This window comes from Manis pentadactyla, chromosome 1 (genome assembly GCF_030020395.1).
Source record: "Manis pentadactyla isolate mManPen7 chromosome 1, mManPen7.hap1, whole genome shotgun sequence".
In the NCBI taxonomy this organism is placed as follows: Eukaryota; Metazoa; Chordata; class Mammalia; order Pholidota; family Manidae; genus Manis; species Manis pentadactyla.
The window spans coordinates 4,214,049-4,225,040 of NC_080019.1; the positions used below are offsets into that span (position 1 = coordinate 4,214,049).

The 10,992-nt window shown below is 38.9% G+C and overlaps 1 long non-coding RNA gene across 2 annotated transcripts; it reads left to right on the top strand.

Moving 5' to 3' along the window:
- The first annotated feature begins 1,179 nt into the window (after positions 1 to 1,179).
- Positions 1,180 to 10,625, top strand: LOC118914309 (uncharacterized). 2 transcript variants are annotated; one of them, XR_008998117.1, is made up of 3 exons: positions 1,180 to 1,672; positions 4,460 to 7,210; positions 9,964 to 10,625. It is a non-coding gene; the product is annotated as an uncharacterized LOC118914309 (long non-coding RNA). The 2 variants fall into 2 exon arrangements; XR_008998128.1 differs by having other exon boundaries at positions 1,180 to 1,619.
- Positions 10,626 to 10,992: the final 367 nt, after the last annotated feature.

The window sequence follows — 10,992 nt, forward strand, 5'->3', positions numbered from 1 at the left end:
TGAGTACAAATAGAAATCATGGAAATGTTATCATAAAAACTCTCTCTTCAACATAGTCCCCCTCTCACTCTTCCTATGATGAGCAGGTCTGGATCAAGGAAAACACTAACCAGTCAATCTATTTACATGAACATCAGGCAAAAGGCCCCAGCTTCTACTGATGTCAGAGTCTTTTGAATCCGTTTCTAAAAACTGTTAGAAATATTTCAGTTCTGTGGTTCTCAAACTTTTCATGGAGAAGAACAACATGGTACCCTCCCTCTCCCCAGGAACACTAAATTTTGAAATATTTGATAGATTTTATTAATATTCTATTTTCCCATTTTTTTTGTTCCATTGTTTGAAGGCTGCAGGTGAGACCTGCTGTTGATGTGAGCTACCCTGGTCTGGCTAACCACTGCCCCCAAAGCAAAGTGATGCAGTAAGATTTCCAACGAGTGAGTGAGTATGAAAATGTCAGACACGGTGGTCTAGGGACAGCAATGAAGTGGGTGGCCAGTGAAGGCCTCTTTAAGAAGGTGGCTTTTACCCTGACCCAGAATGATAAGGAGGCGCTAGTCCCTGAGGTTAGAGAGGGGGTCCCAGCCAGCAGGATCTGCTACTACGAGGCTCAGGTAAGATTCGTGCAAAGGGAGGAGATGAGGTAAAGTTACAGGTGCAGGCAGGGACCAGGTCATGAGGTTCTGTGTAAATCATTTGCATTTGTTTTCCAAAAACCGTTGAGAAGCCAGGCAAGAGCTTTCGTAATCAGGATCAAGCATTGTTGGTGAGCACTTATAACTCGATGCAGCAGAAGAAGTCAGGTTTTTTTCCTTTTCTCTTCCCGTGTTTTTTTCTTACTTTCTTTGTTAGTAATATAGGTCATATAGAAATAAAATAGACATGTTAATAATATGGCCATTATTTGCTTTCTGTAATCACCACCCGTCCCCCTACCCTTGGCCTCAACCCCCAGGCTTCCTCTTGTCTACTAAGTGGCTCCCTTTTGATCTTGGGAGACACGTCTCGGTATCACTTTGCTCAAGCTTTCCCTGGTCTTTTTAAGTACAACCAGAATCTTTTCTACATGCACTTACCACATCGTGTGCTTGTGTTGCTTCCTAGTATCTTCTCATGACTTCCGCTAGTCATGAGATCTTCCACCCCTGAATAGCATGACTTTGCCCTTTAGAAGGACACGTGTTATTTCCTCAGGTCCCAGGAATGTAACGCAAAGCCTGGCCCATTGTGAGTGTGCAACAAGAGCGTTGCGAGTTCAGTTGACCTCAAAGTGAGTAGGAGAGCTGAGAGTCGAGCCAAAGTCTTGATCCACAGACAGAATTCCTGGACAAAGCGTTGGATCTGCCTGTTATTCAAAATCTGTCATTCCTGTGGACATGGGACCTGTGCCGTATTTAGGAGAACCTGTAGAGAGCTTCACAATCCGTGAGACAGAAATAGATTACAAGCAGGACAAAAGAAAAAGAAAGTCCCTGGACCACTAGCCCTCACTGAGGTGGCTGATCTTTACCCCAGTGTGACACAGATGTTGTCACTGGCCGTGTGAGGACCAGCGCCCTACATATAACCTGAAGCAAAGCACACTGAGCGGTAACGAGAAGAGAAAAGCGATTGCAAGTGTGAGTTGGTGGAACTGCGCAATCTTCATTTAGCTAAAAAGGGTATTGCGTGCGTGAGTAGTCAATTGTTGTTTGTTAAAGTCTGAAGGGAGGAAAAAATCTGGTAGGTTCTACCAATGGGGCTCTGTAAATGAGAATGGCACAAGGCAGATTAACAAGAGAAAAACCAATAGGAATGCATTAACATATGCGTCTCTCATGTACACATGGAAGAGTTCATTGAGTTACGAACTTGAAGGGATGGTTAGAACTTGGGCTTATATAGCTTTTAAGATTAAACAGAGGAAAAGGCATTTGGGGCTTCAGGAAAAAGTGTGGTAAACAAGGGTTGTTTGGGAAGGTTTGTAATGCAGACTTAAGTCCACTGCCTTCCCTGTTGATAAGGATTGCGGAGTCCTCCCCTGATACAGGAGAAATGGATATTTCCTTTAAAGTGTAAATTTCCTTTACAGAATGAAATGGAGTTCCCTGCATTTAGAGATTTTCTTCTCCTGCACATATTGTTTCTCAGTGGCCTTCAGTGCAAAATAATCCATATGCCTAAGAGTCTATTTGGGGATGGCCCATTCTGGCACCTTGCAGGCCTATTTATAGGATTATAATTACCCTGCGGGCAAATGACAAATGAGCCTTAAAGTAAAGTAAAAATCTATTTGCAGTCTTTGAAAATCATTCAAGATGTCAATTATATTTTAAGAAAATATTACAGTCATCTCTGATCTATGATGAACAGAATAAAGAAGAAATCTGTTAAGCTTTGAGAACTTTGTTCTGATTATAAGAGCAGGAAAATAGAGCAAAATTAGCTTCTATTTGGCTAGGGGCTGGTTCATCTTGTCAGACTTAATATTCATAATGGTTCAGGATGGTCTCAACTTGAATGTGGCCGCAGGGTTGCTTTACATTTTGTCAAACCCTCTATAAATGGGCAACTTCTCTATGCAGATAATCATGTGTGGAAATGTGAATGCGTGCGTGTGTTAACAAATACTCTCTCTTTGGCCAAACTCAACACAGGCTTTTCTCAACTCAGCCTGGATCTTGGCCCCATCCTTGCAGGCCTGTATCACCAGTTTTAGCAAGAATCTTGCTGAGTTATTTTGGAGAGACTCCCCCACCCCTGATACTTGATTACCCGTGATATCCACCAATTTCTTCTCCCTCTCCCCTCCCCCAGTGTGGGGTGTATCCATCACCTGGGCCCTGTCTCCAGCAAGAACCCTGTTAGGTCAGTCAACAGACATTCTGCCTACCCTTGATGGCTCCTCATAATAATTTGCTGTCTACTGATGGCTCACTGCTCCTGTCCCCACGTCAACCTGCTCCCTGGCTATAAATCCCTCCTTGTCCTTTATGTTTTCAGAATTAATCCCAGTTCCATACTGAGTTCTTTTCCACTATTGCAATAGTTCCTGAACAAAATCTGTTTTCTCTGCTTTCACTACTGCTTGGCCCCATTTTTGAGTTGTGTGGGTGTGTGTACTTATTGAGAAATCTCTTTTTCTAATTCATGCCAATTCTGTGCCAAGGAGTCTATGTTAATAAAAAATACCCCCATAAAATATTTTGTTTGTGAATGTCCTTCTCAGAATTATTTTAATGAGTAGATAGCATTGCATTATATTTTTTTAAAGTTTCTTGAGACCTTTCTTTCCTAATAACTGACAAAAGTCATGATGGTCCAGCTAAATAAGGGTAAACATCAGCAAAGTACCTGTTGAAATTCTTCTACAAACATCAATACAATCAACAAATATTTTGGAGTGAGGTATTTTCTTCCTGGAGAAGATCACGCTTTGCTTCAGAATTTTATATTCTATCAGCTCAAAGCTATTTGTTTAGTGCAAATGGTGGAGACAGTTTTTACTTTCAAGAATATAGTCTTATGGGTGAAAAATTGAAAACACTTTTTTTTGTTAATATTGTTTTCTAGTCCAAGGCAGCCTTTCCCAGTCACTCTCTGCTTATGCACATAATATTAAACTTGCTTTTCCTAAATTACATTCCCTTTTAATGTAATTCAAAATACTTAATATTATTATGAACATGGTTTCTCTAATCCCTAAGTTGAAACAAGAAAATAAATTTCTAGGTTTTAATTTTTAATCAGAACTTTGTGAAATTTTAGCTGAATCATCTTGAATCACAATCATGCTTGCTTCTGGAAAAAAAATGAAATGCTAAGGATAATTTAGATGATTTATTTAATTTAAGGTAATTGAGGAAGCCACTTTTATGCAATACTTAAATATTTTCTTGGCAGAGCTCTGTAGAAGAAAGCCCATTTGGATACTTTAAAGTCTAATTAATATTTGTTATTTATTGTAAAAATTAAGAGTTAGTGCATTTTATAGGTTTTCTTCAGATAACTCACTTAATTTAAAGAATAAAGCTCATTACATTTTCATTCGATATTTTTTATTCTTAAAAGGAGAGTTCTAAACAATGACGATAAAATGATGATAAAACGATCCTTTTCATGAAGAGATTTTTTTTTTTAAAGGGGACTTTTGTAGGGAAAAAATCACACACTTCCTTGTGTTATACAGCAAGCATCCTGTGTGTTATTTAGAGATCCTTTATCCTGGAGGGTGGTCCAGTGGTAATTTACCAGGGGGAAAAAAAAGGAGTGTACAAAAATTTAATTATTATTTGACCTCAAATAATTATATGCCACTAAACTAATTAAAGAGTAAATTAACAATGTACCCCTAATGGGCAGTCTGCTCTTTGCATGACTCACTCATCTTTCACAAAGAATAAGTGATTTGTATTAGAAAAGAGTTGTTCGGGATGTTTCTGGGGATAACTATCGCTGTCATTGCTATGTTAAATCACAGGCCCAACCTCTGGATAAAAAGAGACAGGCTTATCGCCAGCCAGGAAAACAGCAGCCCGGCCTGATAGCTCTGACTCGAGGCCTTGTTTAAAAGCTATGAGTCAGTGCAGGGCAGCCGGCAGCCCAGGCCTTCTGAGGGCCTTCCAAGCCGGCCATTCAGCCTCTCACGTCCAGGTTGCGTGCCTCATGCCCATTATTTCTGGGAAGTCCATCAGTGTCAGCCTTATTTTCTTGCAAACATTCATCTTCATTTCCAAGTAAGTGAATGAGGATTTCAGTGGAAGCACTGTCCACGGAGTAGAGCGAACAGTTCAATCAAAACGACAGCTGAAGAAACTGCTGGAAGAATGTGAATTCTAGCATAGGGGCCTTAGTGTGTTACTGTGGACCGGATGCCTGTGTGCAGTCGCTGCACTTCTGTAGCTGTGCGATTTATTTTCACGGTGAGAATGAAAATACCCACAAGTGTAAACAGGGACCTTCTAACCTACATGCGTTATAATTAAGTGGATAGTTTTATGTTCATTCTTTCCCTTCTTATGACTTCTTATGACTGATTTTCTTTATTCCATCTTATCTCATCATATAACTAAATCCCAAGACTTATTTTGTATCACTTCTTTACTCAACAATCTATAGTTTAATATAAGGTTAATCAAGAGGCAGCTTGCCAGGGACCAAGTGTAAGTAACATTGTATTTCTGTCAACAACAACACAAATGTGAGAATAAATGGCAATTGCCAGTATGCAGACCCAATGGGGATCATGGCCCAGTGGGGAAAACCATCTCCCTGCTGGCAACCCTGATCCACTGTGGGGCCAGTCCCTGACTACCAGGCTCAGAAAGAGGCTAAGTTGGAAATCCAGATTTTTAAGTGAATTCAATTGACTTTTAAAAGCTGGCAACTAATTCAAAAAATGGTAAACACCGTGAGGGCCAGTAGCCAGTTTGCAAGCTGTTTCTGGCCCATGGTCTGCCAATGGGCAACCTCTAATTTGAACTCTAAAGCTCTAATGGCGTCCTGTATTTCACTTTAACTTAAACAGAAATGATCCTCATTTTCTGTTACCTCCTGCCAATAGAAAATTTTGCAATAAACAGTTTGAATAAATAGGTCAAGTAATTATAAGTAATTTGATTCTAACTAATTATTGTCATTATTTTATAGGTGAGAAAAGATGCTTAGAAAAATGACATGCTTAGACCCCAAAGCTCAAAGCTGATAGAACTTGTACTTTCTAAATACAAATCTTGTGTTCTTTCCAACCACTGTGTTATGCACCAAATTGGCTCCTCTCCCCCATCCAATTCATATGTTGAAGTGTTAAGGCTCCAGTGTGAGGATATTTGGAGACAGGTCCCTTAAATAAGGATAATTAAGGTTATGTGAGGTCTCACACAGGTGGCCCTAATCTGATAGGACTGACGGCCTTGTAAGAAGAGGGAGAGACATTGGGGCATGTGCACATGGACAGAAGGACACGGCAAGTAGGCGGATGTCTGCAAGCCCCAGAGAAAGGCCTCAGGAGAAACCCGCTCTGGAAGCACCTTGATCTTGGATTGCAGCCTCCAGAACTTTGAGAAAGTAAAGTTAACAGCAAAAAAAGAAGAGAGAGGTAACATCCATAGCCTCCTACTCGAATGGCCAGCCACTGATTCCTTCCTAGTTTCTGCAGTCTGAGGACATTCCGACTGTCTATCACGATAAGCTCAAAATATTTGCATGACAAGAAACTGATTCCATTAGCAACTGGATGTGTGATTTCATGCACCGTGTGATGGGTATGTACCTATGTTTGTTGAATGAATGGATGCTGCTAAATACTTGAGTGTTTACAAATGTCAGTATAGTTAAAATACTTCCCTTTTCTTTTGAATGACAAATATTGAGTTGGTGTAGATATAAATATTGAAATCTTTAAAAAGTCATGAGAAAAATGCCATATTTCTCTTAAAAAATACTGTGTTGACACAAATCTTCATTTTTTCCTACTTAAAATGTGAAAGAGGTTTTATCTAGACTTCGTATTGTATTAAATTTTACCTAAAGATTATATTTTTCCATTATTATATGTATTATTATATTATAAATTATTTAGAAAATTAAATAACTAACATGCTCCAAGGTATGAAACACAGAAAACAACATAATGAATGTTATTCAGGATGACTATTCAAGAAAATGCTGTTATTTTAATTAGAAGTTAAATTTCAGTAATGGGTCTCTTCCAGACTTTTCAGAATGAGGAGACTGAGTAAAACAGTTGAAAAATTATCCGATTTGCAAAAAATCTTATGGCATGGACCTGGGTGAAATGATCATATTACTATAAAACATGAGGGAAAAAATGAGGATTAATACATTAAAATATGTCCTTCATACACTACTTGTAAATAAAAATGGCCTATTTTCAAATATGGAAGTGATCAGTTATTTAGAAGAGTAAAAATCTGTTTGTTACCTTAACATTAAAATTCCTGTAAAATTATTTAATAATGAATAAGGGACATTCGTTTCCAAGTTATCTAAATATAGGCTAGGTTTGCTGTATGTACATGACTGACATGAAGAACTGGAAAGGGGGGAAAAAGAAGAAAATATTTTAATTATAACAGGTGTTTAACGTGCACCTTGGGAGACCTTCGTGATGGACATGCACAATGAATCCTTCAGCAGTGAGGTTCTGCTCGGTTTTCCTTACCTGTTCACTGGTTTATACCCACACAGAAAGGATGCACCTGGTTGAAAGGTGAGTGACTCGTAACATCCGCTTGTAAAATATTTGCTATAAACTTTCCTCTTTAAAATGTAGCAAAATAAATTCAGAAACAAAGAAATACACCTACATACACAAGGAGAGCCTGAAAATCATCAACAGCCACTGGACTCAACCAGAAAGCACAGGTGGAAGGCGAGTTTAAAAGACCTTAGAGCATTTGTGAGTGTTTTTCACCCTGTCACGATTATAGAAACACCTGGTTCTGCAAAAGGGCTGATCCACTGGGAAAATTTTCCAGAGTTCAGTGGACCTCCGAGCAGCTTCAATGTGCAGAATGCTACGTGGAAGGTTCTGTAGATTTTAGCTACACGCAGAAATAGAATTGAAAATGTCTGGGATCCCTGGCCACAGACCTTCTTGGTAACTGTTGTTCCGTCTACCAGATAAGTCTTACTGTGCATTTTTATTGCATCTGCCAGCAGCAAAACTTAAACCATAAAACCTGATGTGGAGAATATAGTGCGATTTAAATCAACGGGTTCTAATTTGATGTGAGGACCTGAGACATCATTAGGCAGAGTAATTGGCTAAATGTTTTCTGGACAGGGAGCTGCAAGGCTTCCCTCTCTCTTTTTAAGATGCCAAGCTTAGAGTAATAACTTAACTGTAAAAAAGGACTGGTGGCAAGCAGATGTCACATATTACCTTGCTGACATGTCAGTCGGTTCCTGACCACCCTTAATTCATTTTCTGCTATATATTCTGGATAACATAAATTTCTACTGCGGTGAATTGTATCCTTTGTAACTATTACCACTAATGAGTTTCTACAGACTATTTAGTTTGATGGAGTCCTGGAAGGCTAGAAATTTATAAAACCAAAACAAATTTTTCTATGCGTAAGTTCATATACATAAGAAAAGATAGATAAATGCTATTTTAAAAGCACAACTTAGTTTCATACTTTACATCAGTTGAGAGGGGATGTTATCAGATCCTAGTAAGTATGGAAAAGTGATTTAATGTTCTACCGTTAGACCAAAGTCTCCACAGGATGGTCATATCATTGAGTATTGATGTGGCGACTTCTAAGACCACCCGTCACACTTTTGTTCAGCTCTAAGTACAAGGTCACAAGGACCAGTCTCAAGGCAAAAATGAAGAGTTCTAGGTTTTCCCTGCCACTTTTTGTCAACGTGGAAAATAAGGAGTTGACTGAAGAGCTTCCCGTTGATCTTTTATGAAAATGAGAGAGTAACGGTACTTACGGACAAGAGTGAAATGACTTCACACAATTAAATTATGTAGCTGGGGCTGGAGGTTGTGGCTGATGGGGTGTTTTTCCTCAGGTTCGGTACAATGTCGGGAGAGTAATAGGAAGCACAGATCAGGGAGGGTCTTTGTCACAGTTAGTACTTCAGGCATTGCTCCGAGTGAGCGGGGGATGCGTGGAGGTTCATAGCAGCGGAGCGCTATGATTGCTTTAGATTTTAACAGCATAACCCTAGTTACTGTTCCGGGAGAAGGAGCAGGGGCAGAGCAGGAAGACCAGTGACAAGGCTGTTGGGACCACCTTGGAGAAACAACAGCGGCTTGGGTTGGGCTGGTAGCAGATCAAGTGGCGGAAAGCCATGAGATCCACTATATTTTGAAAGGAAGTCAGATATGGGATAACAGCTCTAATTTCAAATCAGAGAGAAAGAGGATGACTTCAAATTTTGTAGCCTGAAAAATTGGAAGGAGAAAGTTGATTTTAACTGATAAGAGCCTGTCCCATGAAAAAATACTTGGTAATATTATTTTTTATTATTTGTATATTATTATGTCAGAATTTAGCAATGCCCAGCTATGGAGTTTTAGAGTTATTTCTATTTCTCTACTATTATAAATAAAGCTGTGGTTAATATCCTCAAACATAAATACATGAGCACATATCTGTTGTTTCTTTGATATATTCTGCTGACATGAACTTTTAAGGCCCTTAATACATATTACCAAACTGCCTTTCAGAAATTTTATAAACACAACCAGTATCTTAAAGTACAAATACATATCCTATATTTTTCTCTGTTTTTTTCATTATTAGAAATAAATGAATTTCATTAATGAGCATTTAATAATATCAGGTATGGTGCTAGGTGATTTACATACATCATTATATTGCATCCCCATGGCATGATGTGGTGCAGACATTCTTATCTTACTTTACACACCAGGAATCAATCTCAGAGAAAGTAACCTGTCCAGTCATTTAGTTGGTAGTGTCAGATTTCAAATTACTGACCTCAAGGCTTTTACTGTTAATTACTATGACATACTTCCTCCTTACTGTAAGACTTCTGTGTACTTTTTTTTAGTGTATATCTGTAATATACCTCTAGTTGGATTTTTAAAAATTCTAGGTGAAATCTATATTTTAATTGGGATGTTTAATCCATTAATATTTATCGTACTGACTGATACTTGATTTTACATCTGTCCTTTCATTTATTCCATTTGCTGTTTTGCTTTAGTTTTTATATGCCTCCTTAGACCTATTTTATCTGCCTTTGTTTACTCCAAAGGTTTATATGTTATATATCCTACCTTGAATTTTGTGAACGAATAACTTAATTTTTCAAAGACAGAATTCAACTTACATTTTCTCATTCTTAATTTGATAGCTTTTATTCACTTAATCCTTGAAAACTTTTCATGAACCTTAAGAAATTAATGTTCTTGTTGCAGATGGTATTTTTCAAAAATGGTCACAATGTCATCTCTTGTCCCACTTATTCTTCTAGAATAAAGGTCAACAGACTTTTCCTGCAAAAAGAGAGCTAGTAGCTCTTTAAGCGCTGTGGTGTGGGGATATTTGTTGCAACTACCCAAATCTGCTGCTGTGGTACCAAAGGAGCTGTGGGCGATACATAAATGTGTGAGTGAAGGGTGTTTACAATATCAGGTGGCAAGCCAGATTTGGCCCACAGGCCGTAATTTCTCAATCCTTCTTCAAGAATCTTTACTCTCTGTCATCAGGAGGTGGAGACCAAATCTTTCCACTCAGATCGGGATGGATCTCTGTCTCATTTATAAAAGAAAATCAGTTTTCTGATCTGGCCATCTGCAAGGCTAGATCTGAAAAGGCAATGAAACTTCTACTTTGCTTTCTGGAAGACTCGTGCTGGAATCCTGAGCTGCCTTGTAGTGGTACTAAAGCCACCATGGTGTGAGGAAGCTCAACCTGCAAGGGGAGGCCCTGGGATTACGGGAAGAGGTGCACGAGCTCTAACCATATTGCCTTTCTAATGAAATGAAAGACCCTGAGTGAGAGCCACCCAGATGAGCCCTTACCAGATTCCTGACCCGCAGTTCATAGGAGCTAATACAAGGATTGTGGCTGTTCTAGGCCACTAATTTTGGAGTGGTTTGTGATGCAGCAATAGTGACTGGGATGAAATTCAACACGTGTAAGTGGGCTGCTGCTGTAACGAAGACCTGAAATATGCTCCATTGTTTTGGTACTAGACAGAGATGGAAGCCAGATCTCAAGTGAGTTTTAGTGAAAACCAGAAGGGCTTCCCGAAGAGTGTTAATAGAAGCTTAAGGGCCTCAGGAGGCCTCAGGAATAATGATGGCTTAAAAGAAAGTGAAGGAAATACAATTGGAATTTGGAGAAAGTGACAACTGTTCTCCTTAGAATTGTTCATGGGAAGAAAGAAATCAGCCTCATGATGTGTTGATATGGCTAGATTTCTAGGTGGTTTTGAGGGAACTGCAAGAGAAGAGAGAGATGAATTTAAAGAGTGAATTATTCAGTTTTTTAAACAGAA